Source organism: Ovis aries, chromosome 2, assembly GCF_016772045.2.
Source record: "Ovis aries strain OAR_USU_Benz2616 breed Rambouillet chromosome 2, ARS-UI_Ramb_v3.0, whole genome shotgun sequence".
NCBI lineage: Eukaryota > Metazoa > Chordata > Mammalia > Artiodactyla > Bovidae > Ovis > Ovis aries.
The window spans coordinates 134,526,344-134,553,343 of record NC_056055.1 but is presented as its reverse complement, the minus strand read 5'-3'; the positions used below and the strand labels follow the sequence as shown (position 1 = coordinate 134,553,343).

The 27,000-nt window shown below is 39.8% G+C and overlaps 1 long non-coding RNA gene across 1 annotated transcript; it reads left to right on the top strand.

Moving 5' to 3' along the window:
* Positions 1-2,057: 2,057 nt before the first annotated feature.
* LOC121818700 (uncharacterized) lies at positions 2,058-22,816 on the top strand. Its single transcript, XR_006058737.2, has 2 exons — positions 2,058-2,229; positions 22,476-22,816. It is a non-coding gene; the product is annotated as an uncharacterized LOC121818700 (long non-coding RNA).
* Positions 22,817-27,000: the final 4,184 nt, after the last annotated feature.

Below are 27,000 nucleotides of genomic sequence, written 5' to 3'. Positions count from 1 at the left end.
CTCAGGACTGAGAAAGATAACTAACTGATGGAGAAATAGAACCCCCGGTATAGCTTGGCACCATAATTAGTGGAGGTAATAGATTGGCCACCTTTTGGTAAAGACCTCCATCTTATTTTAATCATAAAGTAGTAAGACAGCTCTTCACGCCTCCTTTTCACGCTCTTTCACAGCCTAGATTCCAAAGTGTAAACCTCTCAAGACCATACCTATGGACGATGCAGGTACTGTAAGCCCAGTGTTTTCTATTACAGACTTTGATGTAGGCAGGGATTCCAAGTTCATGTCGTGACTCTACCATTCACTACCTATGTCACCTTGAACTTCAGTCTCCTCATCTGTGAAAGAAAACTATACTTATAATACAAAATGGCTTAAATACGATAGTTTATGTAAATCTGGTCTAGAACCTAGCACGAAGTGAGTGCCTAATAAATGGTTGCTATTATTATCATTATTATTACTGCTATTTGGAGTCTCATTCTGATATAGGTTCTGAGTTACCTAACACTTTGTGTAAAGTTGAAGAAACATTTAAGATATTAGTCTTCTTCCTAGCTACCCCTATGCAATACATTCCTATCTGTGCTTTCATTCACCTTGCATTTATTGATTGATTCATTCATTTAATAAATATTTAATGTCTGCTCTACACCAGGTACTAGGCCAAATGAAGAGTTGCAAAGACGAACATCACTTGCCCTCCAGGGATTCCCAGTCAAGTGGAGTAGACGGATATGTTAACATTCATAGAGATGTAATTAGAGTTATAACAGAAATCTGAAAATGTGACGCTGGGAGCACTTAGGATGTAGCATTTTCTTCTGCTAGAAATGTCAGAAAAAGCTTCCTAGAAAAGGAGACCCTCAAGGTGAGTCAGAATTACATTATACACACGCATGAAGACTTATACCCAGACTTGTGACCGGAGCAGGATGGCAGTGGGGAACCACAGCCCATGGTGCTATGGTGGAGAGAGCAGGCAGGTCCAGAAAGTGGGGCTGGCATCCATCAGGCTTCCCTCAAAATTTAGGGATTCATTGTAGGTGCTGAGCAAGGGAAAGACAGGATCAGATTTTCCTTCTAGAAAGACTGCCCCGAATACAGGTGAAGGGTGCATTTGTACCAAAAATTATCCCAGCAAGGAGATAACAAAGGCCAGAGACAGGGAGAGTGGAGTGGAGGGAGGAACTCCTGAGATTTGGAAGAGGAGGACACGGTCAGGTTTCCTGAGAGCCAGGCTTGAGGGCCTAAGAGAAGCAGCGGTCCACAGTGGTTTCAGAGCTCTGACTCAGGTGACCCAAGTGAAGATTGGAGCCGCCACTGAGATGGCAAACACAGAGGACCTTGTTCAGAGGGGGAACCCAGGGTAGGGAGGGGTTGGGTACAGAAGAGGTGAGTTTATAGTTTGGAGCAAGTTAAACATGAAATGCCCACAGGACATCCAGTGAAAGTGTCTGATAAACATGTGACTAGGTCTGAGCTCTGAATGGAATTTTGGGCATCTTTAAAGCGGGTTTGGTGGTTGAAGCCATAGGTGTAGATAAAACTGCCCAGGAATGGGAGCTGTGGAGGACACAAGATAAAGATTCAGGGTGGGACTTCTTGAGACTCCAGTGTTAGGGACTATACAGGGAAGAAGGGCTTGGGCTGAGCCCAAGGAGTTGGGAAAACAGAGAGAGTGCTGGAAAAGCCGGGTGACGGTGAGGAGGGTATTTAAAGATGATGGCTGGAGGTGTGACAATGTTTATTTCTGAGAGAAGTTTGGGACGCTGAGGGTCTTTCAGGGTGAAGATTACTGGCAAACTCGGTGAGAGGAAGTTCCATTACTTCTGAGGGACAAGAGGATACGAGGTGGAGAGGTCAGAGAACCGAGGAGGCTGTTACAAGCTTATGGGGTAGAGTGAGAAGGACTTGCTGAGAGTGAGAGGTGGAAGATTACGAGGTTATCAGACTCCTGCTTTAGGGTTAAAGTCACACCTCTTTGCATAGAGCTTTATTTTTCTTACCACATCCTTCACTGTGGCTTGTAAATCTTCAAACTTGTTCCTTTAACCCTCTTAGATTCTCAGTTTAAAAATGTGTAATGAACTGAAAGAATTAGCATTTGTCATCTTCAAGGATCCCAGGTGGCTCAAAAAAGTCCTGAATAGCTTCAGTTACATATTTTTGTTCTGAAACCTCTCCTTTCAAACTGATTGCATCACTGCCTCCCGGAAAACCCGACAGGTATGATACTCCCCTTGCCTAACCCTGCTTTCTTCCTCGCAGCAGGCACGAGTGACGAGCTGCCTGGAAACGGCAGCTGAGGCACCCAGAGACCCGGTGTCTTTGAACAGCATCCAGTGCTTCCTTCCCCAAACTGCACCAGCGCCTGCCTGGGCTGAGCAGCAAGACAGAGACATCTGTGATATCTGATGACAATCATCTCTGATTAGACTGTCACTACACAGCACAGGCAAGCCGGGGCCACAGCTAATTAGCTATGTGAGGCCAGCACTCTGTTTACTGAAACTGTACTAACAAGTTGCAGCTTTTCCAACACAGAACAGCCATCGCACAAATACCAGCCAGGAACCCTCACTCCAGCGTTTAGAGACAGAGCTGCTACTTCCTAGCTCTATTAAAATCATGCAACATTAACGTCTCTGTGCAGACAGCCACTTTCAGTCCATGTTCCCACCTTCAGTAAGCTGTCACTTTAAGGCATAGCAGTAGAATATGTGCTTTATAGAATTCGATATTATTCTAAGTGGGATTGTACTTTACAATGAACATCTCATTCTCTCTCTCTCTTTTTTTTAAAGCAGTTCTTGGGCTACATCAGAGAACTGGCTAAGTCTGAAAAATGCGCTAAGATTGACCTTCTCATTTGGGCTAAAAGGATGAAAGGAGCAAATGAAAACTAAAAGCTTAATGGAATTAAGAGCACAGCTCTATCTCATCCCATTGGTGTTTGATAGTTTCGATCTGTTCATAAACATAATGTATTTAAGGACAGATTTCTAATTCTTCTATAGGGCCACTAGAGCTGGAGTTATTTTCAAAATATTTTTTTCAACATAAGGGAGATTTTCCATAAAAATTTTCACCACGCACAAGGAGAGTTTCTCTCATAACATTAAAAAATTACATGCTATTTTTGTAGCTTTCATTTCCTTTGGAAACAAGTATCCAACTTTTGTATGGCTGAGTCCCTTTGCTGTCCACCTGAAACTACCACAGATTGTTAATTGGCTATACTCTAAAGCAATAAAAAGTTTTTTAAAAAGAAAGTGGGGAGGGGATGCTGATATATCTCTGATTATTATTATTTGAGAATAATCTCAAAATACTTTTTTATCTTTTATAAAACATGGAAAACTTGAGAAAACAGGAGTATTTTGCATAGTAAATGAAAATCAGCAAGATAATTCTTTAGATTACTTCTGTCAGAAGCCCAAATCCTTATAAGTGGACCAATTTTTTCATGTGACAAATTACTCTTTACGGTCCCCAATTTTAGGGCAAAGACAGACAAGTGTTTTCTGAATTCCTACTCTCCTTCTCTTAGTCAAAACAGTTTGTTCAGAGACTTTCAGAAAATAGAATTTCAGAATAGCTCTAAAAACCTGCACATTGTCATATAAGTGAATGACTGTTCACAGGCTCTAACACTTGAAACTGATAAATATTTTTATTCATTTTCAGTGAAAACTATGGATTATATATCTCAAAAATATGTACAAAGTTCCGAGCACCACTGTATAAAATGCAATCTACTGGGGATAAAATATTTTTAATAAAGTCTATTTACTAATGGATGTAGTATTTAATTCTGGTGCTATTTAAAATTAATTCATTTACACTTATCAAAAGCACAATTCAGAATGTGTCTAAGTCTCTATATTTAGAAATTTAAAAAGTGTCTTAGGCATGTTCATTTATTTTGTTTATGTCCATAATTTAAAACAAGCAACTTTTTCCTCTTAATAAATGTGTTTCGGGTTTTGGTTTTTTTTTCAAACTTTAAACAAAATTCCCTCTCCAGGTGGAAAGTTGATTACCAATCTTTGGTCTGGAGGTAAATTTTACAGCTGTTTTAAACCCATGAAAGTGGGTCTTATATTAGAAGTGCTGACACAACCTTATCCACAATGTATCGACATGGACTATACCACTGTAATAAGCAGTTATTATGTATGTGTAAAAATAATGAGAGGCCATGTCTGAAGAGAGTTAATGTAAAATGCTAAGCAATTATAGTTGGTTACACAGTATAGGTTAATATTCCTTCATATAGCTGCACTTTTTTCTTCTTTTGTCCTCCAGAACTCCTAATGAAAATTTTGAGACCTGACTGTAATGATAAGCAGCCATTCACACGTCCTTTGTGTCAAGGCTGTTGCATTAATGCTTCCCTTCATATAACATTTTGCATAGCCTAAAGCATCTATTAAAATCCTTTGTAAAATTCATGAAACAAAAGTGGTGGGTTGAGTCTAGGGGGAGAGAAAGTAAGCTGCTTATTAGCAAAAAGTCAAAAACACAGGGCCAATTACAGATCCGAACAAGCAGGGCTAAGGACCAGCGCGGGGAGTAATTCTTTCTTCAGCCCAATGGGCTCAAGCGAGGGGCAGGTTGGGTGAAAATACAGCAACAGTCAGAGCAGTAATTAAACGGAGATGTTTGCAGTTAGAAACAGCTCTATAACAACGGAAGGAAATGCTCAAACGACACCATTGTCTGGCCTCACAAAGATGCTAAATTGGAAGGATTTAGGGTTGCTCCCTAAAGAAGAAACTGGGGGTAGTGAAGAGGAGCAGGGGCTCAGGAGATATGTAAAGAATCTGTTTGGTATTTCAAATGTTATAAATTAGATTTTTAAAAAGAGAGAGAGAAAGAGGCTTCCTACCAACCCAGCAACATAAAACTGAATAAACCACAATAAGATTGCCCTTTTTCTGTTATAAACTTGGCATTAAGCCTGTCATGTTCAATGACAGCCTACTAGGCCTCATGCTTTACCCTTTGGAATTTGAAAGATTGGCAGGTGTCATGATTTCCTTAACATAAAAGACCTTGCAGATAATGTTCACCATGCACATTTATACTTCCATAACTCCACTTTCCGCATTTCAGAATCATCGGGTGAGCTTTTCACGCAGACTAGTGGTGCAGGGGCTGCCCAGAAGTATATCTGGCCTGAGGACAGTGTTTGCTGCCAAAGGAGCTTGCGGTCGAGGCCGTACTTTTATGATTTGCCTTAGCAGTCTAAACATGCCCCATTTACAATAATGAGCTGCTTTGTAGAAAGCGGCTCTCTAAGAGCACTGTTACTTTTCTCTGCAATGTTGAATGTAACCAGAATGACTCTTGTCTGACTTAAGACTAAAAACAGGGTCACATTTAAACAATAACTCCCTCTCTATAACTGCTCACCCCGGCCAGATCCTTCCAATAACTCTAAGTTGGGGGTGGGGGGAGGGAATCAACATCCAGGGAAAAACAAACCTTTATTGAAGGCTAAGAGTTCCATTTCAACTTGTATCACTAATGGCACCTGTTTGTTACCACCCAATGTCACTTTAAAAAATAAAAAATGAGTCTTTTCAGAGGAATCAGTGGCCAGAATGAGAATCTGATATTGTTTTTCCAACCCAAAGAGGGAGAATTAGTAGTTGGCTAGGCACTATTTAACAAAATAGTTGCATGTACAAAATTCAATAAATCTGTCCCCAAGTATTTTAAATTTTTTATTGTAGAAAAAAATTTGAATATACAAAAAGAGACGAAGTAATATAATAACCTCCATGTTCTTAACATCCTGCTTCAACAAATATCATCTCATGCTCATGGCCAGTCTGGTTTCATCTAAACTCCTTCTCACTCCCCTCCTCGAAGTGTTTGGAAGCAAACCCTAGGTATCATTTCATTTGTCACATTTGCAAACATTTCAGGAGGTATCTCTAAAGGATAAGACTTCTTTGGCACCTTTGTAACAGGTAAGGGAAATATATTGAGCCTTGGATCCTGTAAGATTGTTGTGGGCATTTTCCCCTCATGAGCTGCATTTCTCAAAATCATACCATTCTACTACATGCTTAAAATACAAAGAAAAATTCAAGAGCATAGCTAGTCTCTAATTTGTTTCAGAGGAGAGTTTTTCTCACTTATTTCAAGACTTTAGGTAGCTGAACTTCTGTGAGTCACTGTCATCTTCTATCTCTGGAGTATTAAATGAAAAAGCACGTTTGGCAAAATACCTCAGAATTCTCTAAACTATTATCTCCCTATAGTTTCACTAACATGTTAACTAACCTACCTAGATCACTTTTGACATTCAAATATAATTACATATTTCAGGGTGTCGATCTTTGTAGAAATTGGTTCCACAAAAAGTTTGACTCAAAAGTTTGTGTTAACAACTTACTAGATGCCAAGATTTGCACTAGATAAAAGAAAAAAAAAAAAAAAGGCCAAGTAGGGAACACAAAACAAAAAATTGATTCATTGCTCCCTCACTGACCTCCAAACTTTGTTGACCTCTTACAGGGATTATACTCTTCAGTTGCCTTTTACATTGGTAAATGTTGCTACATAAGGAAGTCTTTGGTATGGATGATAAAAATTTGCCTTTTCCAACGCTTATATCACTGTTGTTTCCTTAACTGCCTCCAAAGATAACTCTGCTACTCAGATGTAAACCTTGATGGACTACTCATTGTAGAGAGGAGTACAGAAGCCTGGAAACAGACGCACTCACTTATGAATAGACTATAAACAAACCAAAGTGAATTATCGTATTTGTGAAAACGTCTACATAGATTCCTTTTTTAAAAGAAAAGCATTTTTTCACCTTTAGTTTCTTACATTTATATTATCAATAATTATATATAAAAAAAAGAAAAGCCTACAATTTTAAAATGGCAACATTTTTCCAATTTTCTTAGAAAGACACAGGGGGTTAAGACTTGGTTATTTGACTTGGCAAGATGCTGTAATTTTTACAGGGCTGTAAGACAGTCATCTATTTAGAAAGTTTTTTGTAATGTATAAAATAATATCTGTAACATAAATTTGAACTAAATTCATACTATTAAAATAACTACCCAATTCAAAACCTATACCACCATCAACGCCTTGGACACTCTTGTACATCTCTACCTCACTTCCTGAGGTAACCTCTTATCCCTAACCTGGATTTTATACCATTTCATAGGTTTTTAAGAGTATAATTTTGCTATGCAATTATGAAAGTGAAAGTCACTCAGTTGTGTCCAGCTCTTTGCCACCCCATGGACTGTATAGTCCATGGAATTCTCCTGGCCAGAATATCGGAGTGGGTAGCCATTCCCTTCTCCAGGGGATCTTCCCAACCCAGGGTTCAAACCCAGGTCTCCCACATATCACTACAATTGTTTAGCTTTGCTCACTGGGGGCTTTATACAATGTTATCATATCATATGCAGTCTTTAAAAACTTTCTTTTCTCACTCAACATTTTATCTCAAAGATTCATTCATAATGTATGTGCCTGAATATCATTTCTATTCCCCTACTGAATAATACTCCACTGTGTGAATATAACAATGTCAATGGCTACTGAGTGGTTTCAAGTATTTTTATTTGTTCATTTGCTATTATTAGAGATAACGCTGCTACACTCTTGTGCTTATCTCCTGGTGCACATATGTAAGAATTTTTTCAATACTGATTATTTTCCCTTCTAAATATCCCAAGAGTGGTAGTGGGGGGATGTGCTACTTCTGCTAATAAAGCCCTATTAGTTCCATTAATTAAATCAATTTCAAGGAAAATACATATATAAATATATTTCTTATAGTTTTATGCAGGTGGAACAATAGGATAATGACTCAACAGCAGGAAGCATTTGCATGGAGTGCATCATGAAACCCTTAAACCAAGATAGATATGTCAGAAGTTTCTGAACTGCAGGATCCAAAAGCCTGCTAAAGGCAGCCATGCTGGTAGTAGCTTAGCTCCATTTGCTAAAAGTGGTTAAAAGGAAGATAGCATGAAAGGAAACAGTCATTTCAACCAAATAAATGTGGGAACTTCATTTAGGTTACTCTTTTTTTTTTTTTTCCAAGAGAACACCTTAAACAAAACAAAAGGGGAAAAACCCATATGGCTTCTATCTCTGGAATATTAAATGAAAAGCATGTTTGGTAAAATACCTCAGAATTTTCTAAACTATTATCTCCCTATAGCTTCACTAACATGTTAACCTACTTAGAGCAATTAGTGCTTCATTAGTAAGGCTAACTAACTGTTGCCGGGCCCTGTAATGATTTGCCAGGCTTTCCAGATACAAGTGCATAATCAATGTTTTCCAATTACTTCTATAGTGCAACCACTATTTCAAATAAACTAGATAATAATACAAACCCATTACTGGAGCTGCAGTAGCAGAGGCATTTAATTGCAAGGCAGTTCTTCTCAGCTTTTAAAATTTTTCACACTAATGAAGTGTCATACAAAAAAGTTGTATTGATTTTTCCACCACATGGCTTCAACCACAAATATGTAATTATCCCTTTTATATCTAGCTGGGGGATTAAAATAATCTATAGTATATAGCCTTTACTTATCCCTGATGGGTTTAGTAGTACTTTTACCCTTTTCAAAACATGCAGCTCTTTGATGAATGAACTTTAGGCAAAATGTTGCTTTATCTGTATCAGATCTTTGCTTTTTAAAGTCAGTTTGTGTGCAGGCATTAAAGTCTGAAATCTCCAGCTTCCCAAACCTCCTAAAGAACACTTTTGATATAATTGAATTTGCTGAGAGCATCACAGATATTTTTTGCCACTAAATAAATCAACAAGAGTATACAGTATTACACGCTAGCCATATCTACATTTGTATTTCACTATAGTTACATTTTTTATTCATAGCTAACATTTTATTAACCATGTTATAAATTTTACACAAATAAAGTGATCCTGGCATTAATTGGAGCCAATTCTTTCTCAGGTTTTTAGGGGAAAAAATAAGAATTGATGTTAAATTTCTTATTTTCTCATTACTGGTTGGTCAATAAATGAGGAAAAAACTACTTTCTTTACAAAAAGAAAAAGTCATTGTAAGTGCAAAATGATTTTTTCAGAGATTCAGAATACTGGGAGAACTGGGCTTTAAAACAATTAGCCTGCCCTTGATTTTTTTACACATAAATTGGCTCCTTTCAACATTTTTGCTGAGAATTCTTTTGGTTACATATTAACATTATTTCAATTATGGTCAGTGTAAAAATAGGTTCAAAGAGGTAGAAAACACAGCTTAAATGTCCACAAGACCTTGTTCTTAACATTCATATGTCAAAAACTGTATCTCCCTATAGTTTCAATAACATGTTAACCTACGTACCACCCTGAGTTTTCCCAGACACAAGGATTTTCGAGATTTCCTGCCTTTCTGTGTTTTGTGGTTTAAGGAAACATTCAGGATCAAATTAATATACCATATTTCAGAGTCTGAAAATTCTGTCAAAGTGATTGTGGATATTTTAAAAATGTTATAAGTCAACACTGGAAAATCTTGAAGCAAAAATTTAGTGGCACAGAGATATAAATTTAATTTTTTGTATGACATTTTAAACCTAGGTATTTCATGTTAACTTTACAATTTTTCCAAGCCGAGCATTTATGGACAAAGAACTGTCAAAAAAGAATTGCTTCCTAACAAGAAGGGCAGGCTGAAGATAAAATACCCAAAGTTACTATGTGAATGTAGATTTCCATATCTATCACAGCATCTTAATCTTTTTTTAAAAAAACACCATTTAGTCAAAAATATCTTTTATCATTCCATTTTACATATTATTCTATACTATCAAATTGTGAGACAAGCAAAATGTCAACAAATATATTTTAAAATAAACAAAACTAGTGAATTTAAAGGCTAGCTATGTACAACACTTGGATCTAACATCCGTTTAAAATATCCTTCATGGTAGAGATATTTGTAGATAAAGGATAAAAAGGTAAATGAAAAAATTGATAAAGTAAGGCGGTTTACAAAGGAGAGCTGCAGTTTATTTTTAAATTAATTCAAACAAAACGTTTTAATATTGATTTCTAAAAAAACATGCCCTTGAGATTTATTTCACACAATTCTTCCTATACATAGAATTAGTTTCTCTGGCCTTCTGGGGTTTGCATTTCTTATATTTTAAAACATTGATCTACTTGTCTTTAGGGATTCAGAGGAGCAGTGGTCGTGCCCATGCTAAAACTGGCTGGGAGGTGAAATACTCCTAATGTAAAGCACAATATTCCTCCCAGCTCTTATTTCCACATGTTATATACAGTACATGAGAAGCCTCATGTGGTAGGAAAGTGTGAGAAATATGACTGCATTAAAAACAGATTATCATCAGGAATTGTGAGAAAGATAAAAAGTGAAATTTCTGTCAAGAGGGAGATGGGCTCCACACTGTGGATTTCAACTCCCACGTCCACGTGTGGCTGGTAGTAGTGTGTGTTTCTAAGATACTAAACGCCATTCCCTTGACCGTTGACATGAACAGATCAGAGTCATATTTATTGATGAAACTCTCAGCCCCTATCCAGTTGCACTGAGTGTGCATCATACAGCTGTCAGCAGAGCTGGGCACCACAACGCTGAGCTCTGGTGACATTTCCCTCTCATAATTTATGGAAACAAAAGAACTCAAAGTTTGTAGGACACCAGAGTAATTTTAAAATAGTCTTCATGAAGGCTATATTGTGGTCCGTTAAATAAGCACTTTTCTGGCTTATGGTTTTTAGTAGAATCAATTGCAAACCAAATTAGAACCATAAACACGGCAGTTATTTCAAGGATCCTAGTCCTGACTAAGGGTTACAAGTCTGACAAGCTATTTAGGGACGTAGTTAATTACCATAACACTAGAGCAGAAGTCTTTTCATCATGTGTGATGGTCTCACCTACACATGATTTCATAGGTGTTTTATAAGTTTAAAACCCTAAAAAGCCACCTAATTACTTCACGTCTTCGGGAGCTTTGACATTGTTTGGTAGCTAGAAGATGCAGTATTATTTCAAACTAAAAACATAATTAAGCAAAGAGCAAAATAATCTGAGTCTCTAGTGACAATGGTTATATTCGATTTGATTGAATTAATGAGTCAGTAATGACCTTGAACTGTAATTTAGGAGGGGGATTCCTCAGTAAGAAGGACAAATTACTCCTGGATGAAGAGTAGCAAACTGCACAACACTGTGAGATTTTTCATATATATATAGCAGGATATTTGACATAGTGCAAATGCATGCATCTTCAAACTGAGTAGCTTTTGTACTCAAGTTGTGAAAGTATGAAGTTAACCTAGAAAAGATCTAACAGGAACTCTATCAATTGTTTGGGTTTTAGGGGGGCAGTTGTTTGTTTTTGTTTTGTTTTGTGGTGGGGAGATGGAGGAGGAGAGGAGTGAAGACTGGAGAGAAAGTGTCACTGAACACAAGTGAGAAAGAGATATAACTTTCATATTCCCATTCTAGTCTACCTATGGTACCCATGGATCTACTTATGAAATAGACTGTGGATTATAACTAGACAATGACAAAATCACATCAAATAGGTATATACTATCTATATATACATAAAACTGTGTATTACTAAAATTAATTTCATCTTAATACCTTCTTTTCCAAACAGGAAGTGATTTATATTTTCATTTTACTACAAGGAAGCTAAGGTAGAAATACAGCAAAAAATTATAAAAGGAATTATTCAAACATAGTAGAATTCCTAAAAATGACTTTGATGTGCTTAAGGGAATATGTATAATTGACCTTTGAACAACCTAGGTCTGAACTGAGAGGGTCACTTACATGTGGATTTTTTTCAATAAATACAGACCACAGTATTACGGGATCCACAGATGCTGAGTCTCAGAGAGTTGGGCAGACTATAGAGCTGTTCATGATTTTTCCCAGGGTAGTGGGGAGGTGGGTGAGCGGTGGCAGTGCTGGAACCCCTAACTCCCACATTGTTCAAGGATCAATTGTATTGATATATTTAAGGCTAGGATAGCTTACCCAGGAAAAGCCTGAAGCCCTGTGCAAGCAGAAAAGCAGGGAGAAAAGGTTGTCTTGCATCACGTATATGGAAACTGGCGCTAGAATCTCAATTTGAGGGAAACAGGCCTTCCTACTCTCTGACAGGTGGCCCTGAAAACACGGGGATGATTCTTCCTAGGGTGCAAGTTCAGAAAGAATGCCCAGAACCACCTCTCCTCCCCAGCGCCGGCATCCCTGATAGGAGGGCATGCAGGCCTCAGGTCCCCACACTCTGAGCCCAAGGCCACATTTTTCATACCCTCCCCCCAATTCCCCACCTGGATGAAGGCGCACTGATGAAGAAGTACCTTTGGACCCGAGTGTAAGCAGCCCTGGTCCTTGCACCTGAGACACAACCCCATTAGGACCTCCAGTCCCTGTATGACTCCTCACAAACTCTGACTGTTGAAAGTCAGTATTTAGGAGGGAAAAAACTGAGACTTGGGATAATTTAAAGCAGTGACATCTTTGACCTGAAGGTCTAGGACCTCTGGAACTGGTTTCTTTTTCGTCTCAACCAAGGTTTATGTCAGCTTCCTTATCTGTGAAATGAGCCTCACAGAGATGATCTGAGGATTGAGATAATACTTTGTAAAGCACAGATCACAGTGGCTGGTACATAGCCCTTAATAAATAGTAGCTACTACTACTATTATTACTTTTATTGTTCAATGCACAAGGTATCAATGCCCCGTGAGTGTACATGTGTATGTGTTTGTCTACATGTATGTGATCATATATGCACGCACATATGTGTATGTGTGCATATGTAATCATATATGTGTATGCCCCTATATTTTCTCCTGTATCCAAAATGTGTGCTTATTATCCAAAGAAGGGTAAGAATGAAAGAAGTGGGTTTAAAAACTGAAGAGAGACAGAAGGAAGGATGAGGAGACAGCAGAGAAGAAGGAAGATAAGAAAGAAAAAGAAAAAATGTACCAAGTCCTGGCACCTGACCCTCCTCCATGAAGTGGGCATTCTTTCAACCCTTCTCCTTCACCCACTCCAACTGCAGCACCAGTACAATCGGTTGGTGAGATCCCATCCAATTTATGCTGTCAGCTCATTTCTCAGATCCCCTCCCCCTTATTTGTATCTCCCAGTGAAGAAGCCAGAGGAGCAATGTTGCAGGGGGGTTGAGATGAAGCCTGTCAGATAGCATCAGAGCTGAAAATTACAGCTGATTAAAGGAATAAAAAACCTCCGGGATCATTTGGTATTCTCAAAATTGACAAGTTAAGGTGCTACCCCTTTAAATATCTGCTTGGTCTCTCAGCGCTGAGCTTTTTCCTGGAACCGTGTTTATAACCCTGAGAAACAGAAAGGAGTCAACTCACAACCTTTTATGAAGCTTTAAAAGCTTTGTTTTCCCTCTCCAGTGTTTTTTAATCTTAAAAACAAAAACACCAGGAAACTTGCGTTTGAGCATAAACAGCACATTTTCCTAACAAAAGTAAAGCTCCAACAGCCTCAGAAGTGGGTGGACTCCGAATACTGCAACTGCAGTTCATTTTCCAGGAGGTTAAAAAAGCTGCAAAGCCCCGTCTCCCTTTCTAAAGGAGCACAGGAAACGATCTCCTTCACAGTGGAAATAAAAATGTGAGTTCGGTACTTACCGACGGTCACACTAATATAATGCCCTCTAAAAAGCCGGTGATAACCATATTCACAGCCATTAAACTTCAGAGATGCGGTGGAAGCAACGCAGTAGCGTCGGCCTTATGGAGACTAGTGTTGCACCCCTTCAAATCTTCTTACTACTTACTGTGTTTTCTGTTTGCTGCTCTTTATGGGAGCCCACGTTTTATTTTTCTTTTATGGATGTTAAAACATTTATAACTGTACAAGGTCAATGCAGAGAGGCTTGCATCGAAACTGAAACTGCACAAGTAGCCACAAGGGATGGATTCAGCCTAGAAGTTTGAGTGAACATCGCTAACGGGTAGATGCCCTTTCAGGATGCGTCTATCAAACCGGTAGTCTGGAAGAGATGCGCCAACAAACAGGAATCGTGTCTTAAGATCAACTTGTGTGCGAGGCCAGGGTAGTGGCAGAAGTTCCCAGGGCCTTCCCTGGTGTCCTAGGGTGGGTTTCCATTCCTCTTTCTAGTTGTTTCTACTCCCGAGCGCACCACCCACCCCGCCCTCCTCCCCATTTCCTCACAACTTACTCTAAGCTCCCCCTTCCCTGCCCTTCACAGGTGGTATTTGTCTCCTCCTCTGGGCGATGGCACCCCACTCCAGTACTCTTGCCTGGAAAATCCCATGGGTGGAGGAGCATGGTGGGCTGCAGTCCATGGGGTCGCAAAGAGTCGGACACGACTGAGCGACTTCACTTTCACTTTTCACTTTCATGCATTGGAGAGGGAAATGGCAACCCACTCCAGTGTTCTTGCCTGGAGAATCCCAGGGACGGGGGGAGCCTGGTGGGCTGCGTCTATGGGATTGCACAGAGTCAGACACGACTGAAGCGACTTAGCAGCAGCAGCAGCTGGGTCCTCTAGGATCCAGAGGAGCACTCATCTCAAACACACATGAACCTTTTACTTAAAGACATCTACTCCGAGTCTCCCATAGCTTGGTACATATTAGGTAGTTAAAAGATTTATCATTAAAAGATAAGGATCTTGTTTGCATTTTTTTCTTCAAACATCAGAGAATCAATTTATAAGCCAACTGAAAAAGGTTATCTCTAGTTAGCCTTCAACCAATATTCCAGGATGTAGGGCTCAGCTGTTGCAGGATAAGTCTCTCAAAGAAAATAAACCAACCCAGTAAGTTAATTAACAGGGTTGTTTGAAACCATGAGTTGTAGTAAGCTGATTAGGAGAAAGGAGAGCACCCCTACTTAATATGCCACATATCAGGAGCCAATGCATGTCAAAAGGCTTTTAGGAAAAGCAGAAGTTTCTCTTCCTGCTTACTAGCCAAGAAGCCATGGACAATTCACTTTACTTCTCAGATCCTTAGTGTTCTTCTCTATAAAACGAGAATAAGCCTACCTGCCCTGTCTGCCCAACTGTACAGCATTATGCAAATATTAGATTTTATTCTAGTTATCCCAAGTTAAAAAAAAAAAAAAAACACTTCTAGAAAGTCTACTGGTCCAACAAGCAAAGACCAGCATTCTAATATTTGCTTTCTCACTGATTGAGTTAACCTTTCTGTCTCCATTTCTACGTAAAATGGCATAATATGCCAGTCCTACTGCTTTATAGAAGACAGAATAAAGTATTATTGATGAAAATGCTTTGAAAAATGCCAAATGCCACACAAATGTACAGTATTATTATATCTATTTTGCAGTAGAAGCACTTCATAAAAATTTTCTCCTGGTGTCTGAATCTGATACCTATGGGCACTGTTCTCTTTAAAACCTGATATTTCAATCAAATAAACACATGAACATTTAACAATTTTCTGGTGATACATTTGAAATCTCAGAATATCAAGTTACCCATTCACAATTTTCTCTTTTCAAAGCGGCATATCCTTTGGCTGCCTTCCTTCTATGATTAGTCACAGACTTCAAGGCAATGCCTAAGACCATGCCAACTATTCACTGAAAAATCAAGAAGTAGAGAATTTTGTCTATGTCACTACAGACAATGAGCTTGACTGATTATGGTTACTAAAGTAATCTATTCAGTGAATGAATTGGTCCAAAGACCAGTCCTTTCACGGGAAATAGAAATGTGTGGCCCCTGAGAGGTACCTGAGATTGCAGAAACTCTCCTGCTCTCGAGGAGGGAGTCTAATTGGACAGAGAGACACACACACAAAGGAGAAATTAATACCCCTGCCATATGTACAAGACTGACCTTCTGCTGGAAGTTTTGTGTGTGTTGTTTTTTGTTTGTTTTTTTTTACTACAAACTGCTTTCAGAAGGATAAATTTGCTTCAGCACCCATGATAATTATTGGCAGTATTCCTAAATCCTCAAACTTTTACCTGTTGCATCAGAAGATACATATGGGATTGAGGATAATAATTTATGCCCAGCTTTTTTCCTCCTTTGACTTTAGTTTTGATATCACATCATGATTCAAAGCTTGGTGCACCATAAATTTTCTCCAAATGTGTAGTAATTCCTAGGTGCAGTCCAAAGTTATGATTCATTTATACTGGAGTGACAGCATAATACCTAGGTGTCAGAATCCATTAAAACTGTTCAATGTCTTCTGTTTATTTTTAGAACCAATTGAGACTTAACTGATGGTGAAAAATATACAGTCAAGTGTGTTTACTTCACCTTTACAAAGAATCCGTTATAGTCCCAATTAATTTGTTATTCCTGTCACAACAGGTACTGGATACTTCAAAACTGTCATTACTGGTTCTGCCTTTTTTTCCTAAGGGCTTGTGTTTATTTTTAACCCATTCAGAGGTATCTGCCTATTATGAGCTAAGGATTTCTGTGTGTCTGTATGTGTGTGTGTGTATGTGTGCGAGAGACAGCGTATTCTCAGAACAACATAACCTGACACATATTCTGCCCTAGAAATCCTTTTCTTACTGCCCAAGCAAGATGTTCTCCTCTATACTAACTTTAAAGATTTCTCTTAGAGGATATAGAGAACCAGTCCTGGTATGCTAGATAAGATACAACAATGAAATCTGAAGTGTTCTAAATATGATGGTCATTGCCATTGAGATTTCTTTTTGCATAATAACTATCATCATTTATCATTCATTCCTGAACATTTGACACACGTGGTTTCTGATGGGAAAGTCTACAGTGCCTGGAAAGAGGGTCTTTGAGCTCTTTCAGGCAAAAGCCAAGGCCTTCTCATTACTCTTTGAGGGCACGAACTCGTGTTTGTAAGGAATTATTTTTCTGTAATCTGAAATATAATGCATACAAAAGGGGTTTCACAACAAGCGCAAGTGTTAGTAGAAATAGTATGCACAAGACAATTTTTATTGCAAAAATTTCCATTTGTACTCAAGCAAAAATGACAAAACAACTAAATTTAGACCTGGGTGTGTGAGATAACCACCCACCTCTTCCCTGTTGCTGCTCTAGGAAGTTGATGGAGTACTGACATAACCAAAATGCACTGATCAGAACTGTCTATGATCACTCCTTGGCATGGGGCATTCCCAAGGATGTTGTGAGGCTTATGAGTGGGCACTCAAGAGTCGGATTGCCTTGGCTTAAGCCTCAGTTCAACTCCTGCCTTTGACTTGAACTCACTTAGCAATGTGTCCTTGAATAGACTACTTAATCTATGTAAAGTCACAGATGTTTCTTCAAAAATGGGACTGATAATACTTCCAAACTCCTAAGAATTTAGTGAGAATATAATATTTTGGAAGTACTTAGCACAATTCCAGGTACGTGATAAGTTTATATCTTTTGGTTGTCAATGTAATTATTAGTAAAAAAAAAAAAAAAAAAAAGACTTACTGGGGAAAGTACAAGGTCTAGGTAACCCAATCATGGGTATCAGAGCTCATTAGTTGTTTAGAGCCCTCAGGGAATTTGGCATAACAAGAGGATTTGTTCTACAAGAATGAGGAGTATTAGCAGTGCTTCCATATCTTCATTCTTAGTATATTTGATATTTATAATTATAATTATTATTGTATTGTTTGCATGTATCAATATACAAAATATTATACTGTATTATAATTATTTATAAATATGCCTGGTTTCCTCACTTAAACTCTCTGAGAAGAGAAAAAGTTCTGAGTACTTGATAATAAGTTTAAGGTTTTAAGAAATACTGTTTAAATATCTAAATGAATTAGAACTGACCTAATGATATGACAAACAAATATGAGACTGTACTTTTGAGCTGAGCTTTTGATTTGCTATAAAGAAAGAGGGTATAAGTATAATAAATATTTCCAACACAGCTCTTCTAATCAAGAGTATCAGAGCTCATTAGCTGTTTAGAGTCCTCAGGGAATTTGATAAAACCAAGAGGGCATATTCTATCAACACAAGGATCAGAGGAAGTATCAGCAGTGTTTACATCTCTTCATTTCTTCATATACATGATGTTTCAAAGAGATTATGGACAGTTATGTGACCTTGAGCAGGTTACTTAACTTCTCTGAGCATTCATTTCCTTTCCTGTAAACTATGGAGAATCTTTCTCATAGGATTGTGAGGATTAAATTATTTAACATGTATAAATTTCTTTAAAAATGCTGGCACACAGTAAGTGTTATAGACTGAATTGTGCCCCCCTTAAAAAACTCATGTCGAGGAGACTCCCCTGGTGGTTCAGTGGTTGAGAATCTGCCTTGTAATGTAGGGGATGCAGGTTCAGTCCCTGGTTGGGGAACTAAGATCCCACATGCTGCTGCAGAGCTACTGAAGCCTGCAGGCTCTGCGCCACTAGAAAATCTGCAGGCCACAAAGAACTAAATAGACATTTCTCCAAAGAAGACATACGGATGGCTAACAAACACATGAAAAGATGCTCAACATCACTCATTATTAGAGAAATGCAAATCAAAACCACAATGAGGTACCACTTCACACCAGTCAGAATGGCTGCGATCCAAAAATCTGCAAGCAATAAATGCTGGAGAGGGTGTGGAGAAAGGGAACCCTCCTACACTGTTGGTGGGAATGCAAACTAGTACAGCCACTATGGAGAACAGTGTGGAGATTCCTTAAAAAATTGCAAGTAGAACTACCTTATGACCCAGCAATCCCACTGCTGGGCATACACACCGAGGAAACCAGAATTTAAAGAGACACATGTACCCCAATTTTCATCGCAGCACTGTTTATAATAGCCAGGACATGGAAGCAACCTAGATGTCCATCAACAGATGAATGGATAAGAAAGCGGTGGTACATATACACAATGGAGTATTACTCAGCCGTTAAAAAGAATTCATTTGAATCAGTTCTGATGAGATGGATGAAACTGGAGCCTATTATACAGAGTGAAGTAAGCCAGAAAGAAAAACACCAATACAGTATACTAACACATATATATGGAATTTAGAAAGATGGCAATGACGACCTTGTATGCAAGACAGCAAAAAAGACACAGGTGTATAACGGACTTTTGGACTCTGAGGGAGAGGGAGAGGGTGGGATGATTTGGGAGAATGGCATTATAACATGTATACTATCATGTAAGAATCGAATCGCCAGTCTATGTCCGACGCAGGATACAGCATGCTTGGGGCTGGTACATGGTGATGACCCAGAGAGATGTTATGGGGAGGGAGGTGGGAGGGGGGTTCATGTTTGGGAATGCATATACACCCGTGCTGGATTCATGTCAATGTATGGCAAAACCTATACAGTATTGTAAAGTAAAATAAAGTAAAAAGAAAAAGAAAAAAAAAAGAAAATCCGCAGGCCATAACAAAAGTTCACACATGATACAAGGAAGATCTCATGTGCTGCAACTAAGGCCTGACACAGCCAAAAATTTTTTTAAAGGCCTGTAAAAACTCATGTTGAAGCCCTAATCTCCACTGTGATGGTATTTGGAGATAGGACCTAGGAGAAAGTAATTAAAGTTAAAGAAGGCCATAAGGGTGGGGTCCTGATCTGATGGGATTAGTGTCCTTATAGGAAGAGACACCAGAGATTTGACTTCCTCTTTCTGCCTTCTAAAAGTGAGAAGGCAGCCATCTAAAAGCCAAGAAGAAAGCTCCCATCAGAAACCAAGTGGGCAGGCAACTTGATCTTAGACTTTCTAGCCTCCCAAATTATGAACACTACTGATTAAGCCACCCCATCTGTGACACTTTGTTTTAATAGCCTGAGCAGACTAGGACAGTAAGCACTGATAAATGTTATTGTTATTATTATTTTCATCATCTGATATCATTTATTTCTTACTAAAAAGTTCTCAAGCTCTTCTAATGGTCTCTGGAGTGTCTTCCCCTTGCTTGGCAACAAACCAAAGCAAAAAAAGTACATCTGACCTTTTTATTGTATGGTTTCAAACAAGAATTCAACATTGGACTTTTAACATTAGAAATGACCAGTGTTAAGCTTATTTCTTCAGGTTTCCAGCTTGAGACCATCCTGCCAGTGATAAAGGTTTTGGGTTTCCAGTGCAGAGCAGAGTGCCCTAGCTGCCGGCAGAATATCCTTTCAATTTTGAATAAAATGAGTGGAACATATCTGAGAAATTCTGCTGTTTCTGCTTGAGTGAATACCTGTCATGCTTCTTACATCTACTGAAGCAATTAACACACACAAAGCTATATTTGCTAAGCCAGTGCTCCCCTATGGGGGTGTTAGCTTATACCAGTGAATAGCAAAGACCTCTGAATTTTTCAGCAAGCTAGTTTCTCCCTGAGTCCTGTCCAGACAACCATGGAGCTACTCCTGCATACGTGCTCACCATGCTCCACCTGCTTCTCTCCTCCTCTTCATTTACTTTCCCCAGCAGTCAGGACAGCCTGGTGTTCACCTGCAGACCTAACTAGATCTCAGCTGTTCCCTATCAGGTCAAACCTGATCCTTTCCATGGAGGCACTGAGTAACCCAGGGCTCTCAACCCTGGTTGCATGCCTGAAGGAGCTTTTTTAAAAATGCAGAAGCCTAGCACTAACTGTAACAATGATATCAGAATTTAAGGATGGAACATGGGCAGTGATGATTTGAATATGCCAATCAGGTTTGAGACCCTGGAGCAGCCCTAGTTCCAAAGCTCAGTTCCACTCTGAACCTGCATTTCAGTTCTGCATTCTCATCTCACTACGTCTTCCAGTTTGAGTAACTGGTTCTGGTCTTGTACCTCCGTGCATTAATAAGCTTGGTAACAAAGGTTTTCCCCCCAGTTCTCCTAGAATGAGGCCCTGCCTTCTTCTTCCTATCTACCCATCTGCCCCTCTCCGGGACTAGAGGCAAGTTCCTGAACCCCATTCTTAATCAGAAGATCATGTCCAGCTTCTCTGATGCTGGCCCAGGGCTTGTCTGCTGGCATAGCCCCAGCTGCCTGCTCTGAGATTTCCTGCCACCTTCTCCTCTTGACTTAACAGAGTCCTGCTCTCTGGTTAGACCCTCCTGGGTCACCTGCCCGTATGTTATCTGGACATCATGCTATGTCTGGACCAGCTATGTCTGGACCAGATGGAATTCTTTCTCTCAGTTGTGGGTTTTCACATCACTAACCTGATATACATTCAAAAGATTGTCTTTCGCTCTGAGATTATGTTCTTCCTCACTGTAATGCCCTTTCTTTTGAGAAAGGACAGTAATAGTAGATGGTAACTGAATCTTGGCAAAATTTTTTTGAAAAGTGGAGAGTCCTATCTCAAGTGATCTCCACCTACAAATGGCAGTTCAACCATGATGGACAGGTCATGTTTCTAGATCTCAGGACCTTTCTCTGTTATGGCCCAATCCACTACCAACAGCTCTGCCCTTTTTCTGGCACACAAACTCCTGCACTCCCTTCTCAAATCATACCTCCAATGATGCCTTCAACCTCCCCTCTACATTATCTTGGATCAAGTTCTTGTTCCAGCAAGCAACCCAAGAGCAAAAATATTATTAGTGGTACTATGTAGGGCTACATAGATTTTACAGCTAAGAGGCAGTTGAGATCATCTAGCTCAGTGGTTCCCAAGTCTGGAGATTTTATGGTCCAATAAGTTAAAAAACAGACCAACAACTTTGGGGCAGTTATAAAGCTGTCCTTTGTATGTGTGTGTGTGTGTTTTGCCAAGATGCAGTTGCTATCTGCTCTCACTGTCATTTTGTAAAAGAAAGGACATCATAACATCAAAAAGTTAGGACACGTATAATTGCAGATAAAAGGCAATCCTTTGAATGTGATCAGCTTAGTGTGAGTTTGCGTGCCTTGAGTATACTTATTTTTCTTAGTTTAATATATACCAGTGAAAGCTTGGTCATGGACTAGCGTTAGTTCTCAGGCAGGTGTTTAAGAACACTAACTGAGTTCAAATCCTAAATTTGACTGGCAAGAAAATGGAGACGCAGGGGATACATTATTTTCCCCAGGTCACCCAGCAGATCAGTAGGATCTGGGCTAAAACCCAGGAGTCCTGACTCCTAGGCTACAATAGGTGATCACCTATACACTCTGATGCCTTTTGGTTGATTGACCCTTGTCTCTCTTCCTTATTACCTTAAAGGCCCTCACTGTCTGTAATGGTAACAGTGTTCCTTGACACTTCTCATTCCCTGAAGCTCATTTAAAATGATGAACAGGAGTAAGACAGGGAATAATAATAAGTTTTCTCTCATCAACTGACCACTAAGTGCCAGGCATGCTGCTATGCATTTTACAAATGCTAGTTTTAATCCTCTAATAAGCCTAAAAGATAAGTAATCGTTTCTCAATTCTTTGAGGTGAGAACTGAAGCACAGAGGTCAGTCACTTGCCCCAAACTGTATGGCAGTAAATGTAAGAGCCCTGATTTAAAACCACATCTACTTTATTCCAGGCTTTCCAGGTGGCTCAGTGGTAAAGAATCCATCTGCCAAAGCAGGAGATGCGGGTTCAATCCCTGGATCAGGAAGATCTCCTGGAGGAAGAAATGGCAACACCCTCCAATATTCTTACCTGGAAAATTCCATGGACAGAGGAACCTGGCAGGCTACAGTTCATGGGGATGCAAAGAGACAACCAAGATTGCATGCAATGCTGCTTTATTCCAAAACCCCTGCTTCCAAGAAATCCTTCCTCTCTTGGAAGCAAGAGGGGGGCCTGAATCAACGACTCAGTTCTAGATTCTCAGCGTCTTACTATCATTTAAAAATATAGAGTCACCAGCATACTACTAGATCTTTAGCTTTTTGTTTTGTTTTCTTTTGGTTAATATAGAGCACCTAATACTGACACCCATAATTCTTGGCTCATGGTCCCAAGTGTACCCTGGAGATCCAACCGGATTCAGTTTATCATGTAAACCCAGCCCTCACAGAGCACTCGATAAATTAAAGATGTGGCTGAGACCAAATGTGTATTTGAACTTAATGATCTCAGTGATCTCTGAAGGTTTCCATGGATAGTCCTAGAATTGCTCTAATCTGCATTTGTGTACATTGATTAGTACTTGTTATCCTGCCCAGTCCAGTCAACACAGCCTAATCACTGCAAAATGAAGGCTGGTACATGCTTTAATTCCCAGGTTATCTTATTATCTAGAGATATTTGTCCTTATTATTGTTATTCTGGGGAGCCGGTGTCAGAAAACAGGGAGTAATTTGAGGATCCTGGGAAGAAAGATTGAAAACTGGGCTGGGATGAAAATTATTGAAATGTCTTGGTTTAGATTTGTATAGAAATTATTCAGCTGGATAGGAAAAGAAGCATAAAAAGAGGCCTATTTGGAATCCCAATTCTAAACTAAACCAAAGATACATCACTATGTTCTTACACTAATAGACACAGGCATACAGTCTCTTGAAGGAAAGGACTGAGTCTTATTTATCTTTGTCTCCTGAACACACCAAGCATAGTGTTTGGCATCTAGTAAGTGCTCAATAAACATCTATAAAGTGAAACAGGATATTTCTGGGAAAAAGTATATAGGGAAGCAACTGAGAAACATTGCACGGAATCCAGTCTGAACATATCCATTGAGCACTCACAAAATTCAAATTTGAAGAATTATGGCTGGGGAAACCAATCTGATATCACCTCAGGTATTAGTTTCTTGTGGCTGCTGTAACAAATACCTCCTCAAACTGCGTGGCTTAAAACAACAGAAATTTACTCTCTAGCAGTTTTGGAGGTCAGAGGTCTGAAATCAAGGGGTAAACAGGGCTGTGCTCCCTCCAGAGGCAGTACGGAGATTCACTCCTTGCCTCTTCCACCTTTTGCTGGCTTTTCCTTGGCTTATGGCCACACATGCCAATCTCTGCCTCTATTTTCACATGGCCTTCCGCTCTTCTCCATGTCTTCTCTGTCCACCTGGTAACCCAGAATGATCTCATCTTGAGATCATTAGCTTAATTATATCTGCACAAGTTCCTTTTCCAGATAAGAGTACATTCACAATTTCCAGGATGTGGACATATCTGTTAGGGAGCCATCAATCAAGCCACTACACCTCATATGATGCCAAACTCAGGTTTAAACACTGTCTTGACTGTGTATCACTTAGGTGAAGAGAAAAAATATTACTACAAGAGAGAGGCGAGACAAAGAGGTACATATAGGGGGCATAATATTTTTTAAAAATGATTTATTATTCCTTCCTCCCTTTAGCTGTACTCTCTCCACAACTGTGCCTCTATTATAGACACAAGGGGACACAGGTAATGCCACCTGGGAAGGAGGAGGAGAAGTTCTATGCCTCGGTAAGGGAAAGACAGCCTTCATCTTGCAGGCCTCGAGGGCTTACTGGGAAAGAGAAGGCTAAAGTTCAGAGATATGCATATTCTGTCTCCTCCATTCTGCGTTGAAGTCCTGAAGGGAACTGTTAGATCTAGGAAAGCCAAAAGCAGAATGGTGTTTTCTCGACTCTTATGTGAAGCTTGGGAAGGAAATCATCTAACAGGAGGCCTTCACGATAACCTGAAGCTGTGCATCCAGCTAAGCAAAGGCACTTGAGTTAGCACTCCTGAGCTGCCAGCTTATGGAAGAGCCCCACAGATTTCTTCTGCACCACAAAAGGGGCTGTGCCAATACAGGGATCCTACCTGAAGGAACTCCACAGCGGGGGTTGCAGATCCCTGCAGGCACAATCTACAGAGCAGGCTGTCTGGGCTGGGAATAAATGGGAACAGCAGCCCGGCTTCAGGCACGCATAGACTCTATCAGACCAAGCTGGAGCCAGACCAAGTTGGCTCTAGCCAACCTCTGGCTTCACCAGAGATGGAGCCAAGTGAACAGGCCACAAGCTCACAACTGCTGCAGAAGTCAGTACTGGATATCACTTGGGCACCAGAGACTTGGAGGGCATGGGATAATCCATTTCTCAGGAGCTAGAGGGCAATTCAGTGACCTAAGCCTGTCATCCAAAGACACCTTCTTTCCCACTGCCAGGAGACTGTGTAAGCCATTTTCCTTCCCAGACACTCATAAAGCTGTATCTGAGGGGCACAGGAAATATAGTATAAAATCAGAACCTCTGCAATGCCTACATAGTCTGTTGAAATTATTGCTTGGAACTGAGCTTAACAATTTGGACTTAGGTGTTCTTCTCTGCTCTGGTGACATTGAAGGTTGCTGCTGCTGCTGCTGCTGCTGCTGCTGCTGCTGCTGCTAAGTTGCTTCAGTCGTGTCCGACTCTGTGCGACCCCATAGACGGCAGCCCACCAGGATCCCCCGTCCCTGGGATTTTCCAGGCAAGAACATGGTTAGGAGGATGTAAAAAAGACAGTGTCAGTTATGGAAAACAGTAAAGTTAAATTTTCTTTACAGATTTGTAAGGATTGGTAAGCAACAGTTAGAACTGGACACGGAACAACAGACTGGTTCCAAATAGGAAAAGGAGTATGTCAAGGCTGTATACTGTCACCCTGCTTATTTAACTTATATGCAGAGTACATCATGAGAAACGCTGGACTGGAAGAAACACAAGCTGGAATCAAGATTGCTGGGAGAAATCTCAATAACCTCAGATATGCAGATGACACCACCCTTATGGCAGAAAGTGAAGAGGAACTAAGGAGCCTCTTGATGAAAGTGAAGGAGGAGAGTGAAAAAGTTGGCTCAAAGCTCAACATTCAGAGAACTAAGATCGTGGCATCCGGTCCCATCACTTCATGGGAAATAGATGGGGAAACAGTGGAAACAGTGTCAGACTTTATTTTTTGGGGCTCCAAAATCACTGCAGATGGTGATTGCAGCCATGAAATTAAAAGACACTTACTCCTTGGAAGGAAAGTTATGACCAACCTAGAGAGCATATTCAAAAGCAGAGGTATTACTTTGTCAACAAAGGTCTGTCTAGTCAAGGCTATGGTTTTCCAGTAGTCATGTATGGATGTAAGAGTTGGACTGTGAAGAAAGCTGAGCACTGAAGAACTGATGCTTTTGAACTGTGGTGTTGGAGAAGACTCTTGAGAGTCCCTTGGACTGCAAGGAGATCCAGCCAGTCCATTCTAAAGGAGATCAGTCCTGGGTGTACATTGGAGGGACTGATGTTGAAGCTGAAACTCCAATCCTTTGGCCACCTCATACGAAGAGTTGACTCACTGGAAAAGACCCTGATGCTGGCAGGGATTGGGGACAGAAGGAGAAGGGGACGAAAGAAGATGAGTTGGCTGGATGGCATCACTGACTTGATGTACATGAGTTTGAGTGAACTTTGGGAGTTGGTGATGGACAGGGAGGCCTGGCGTGCTGCGATTCATGGGGTCGCAAAGAGTCGGACACAACTGAGCGACTGAGCTGAACTGCACTGAAGGATTGGTTGCTACACAAATATGTACAATCATAAAGATGAACTGAAATCTACCTTAAATATTTGAAAAAATTACTTTACCACATTCAGACCAAACATTAGTGGTTTAATATCATCAGTATAGCCTATCCTTAGCACTAGAAAGATGAAAAAAATATGACCTTGCAGAGTTGAAACAGCATCAGTTCTTTTACTTCCAGAAGGTGCATCCTCAAACCACGCTCTACTTCATTTCATTTTCCCTTTTCTGTTCATTCTATAGATACTTACAGCAGACCTTCTTTGCAGGAGGCACTGTGCACTGTCCTGGAATAAAGAATGAATAGATCAGGGGCTCTGCTCACAATATATAACTATTATTCACAGACCTTTTCTAAATGCACAGTCCAAAGTCTTAGTAAGCTAATAACACCTCAGAAAAGCCAGACATCACTCTCCCATTCATTAGACAATTGTCATGGAATCAAATATTTAATGAAACCCTCTAATTTTGCAAAGATTCTGACTGAACCCAACATTTACACTTTTGATTATTTTCTTGATAATATTTTGCAGTCTATTTATTTAGAGGAACCTGCCTTCATTTATAACAGACAGAATATTTAGGTCACAC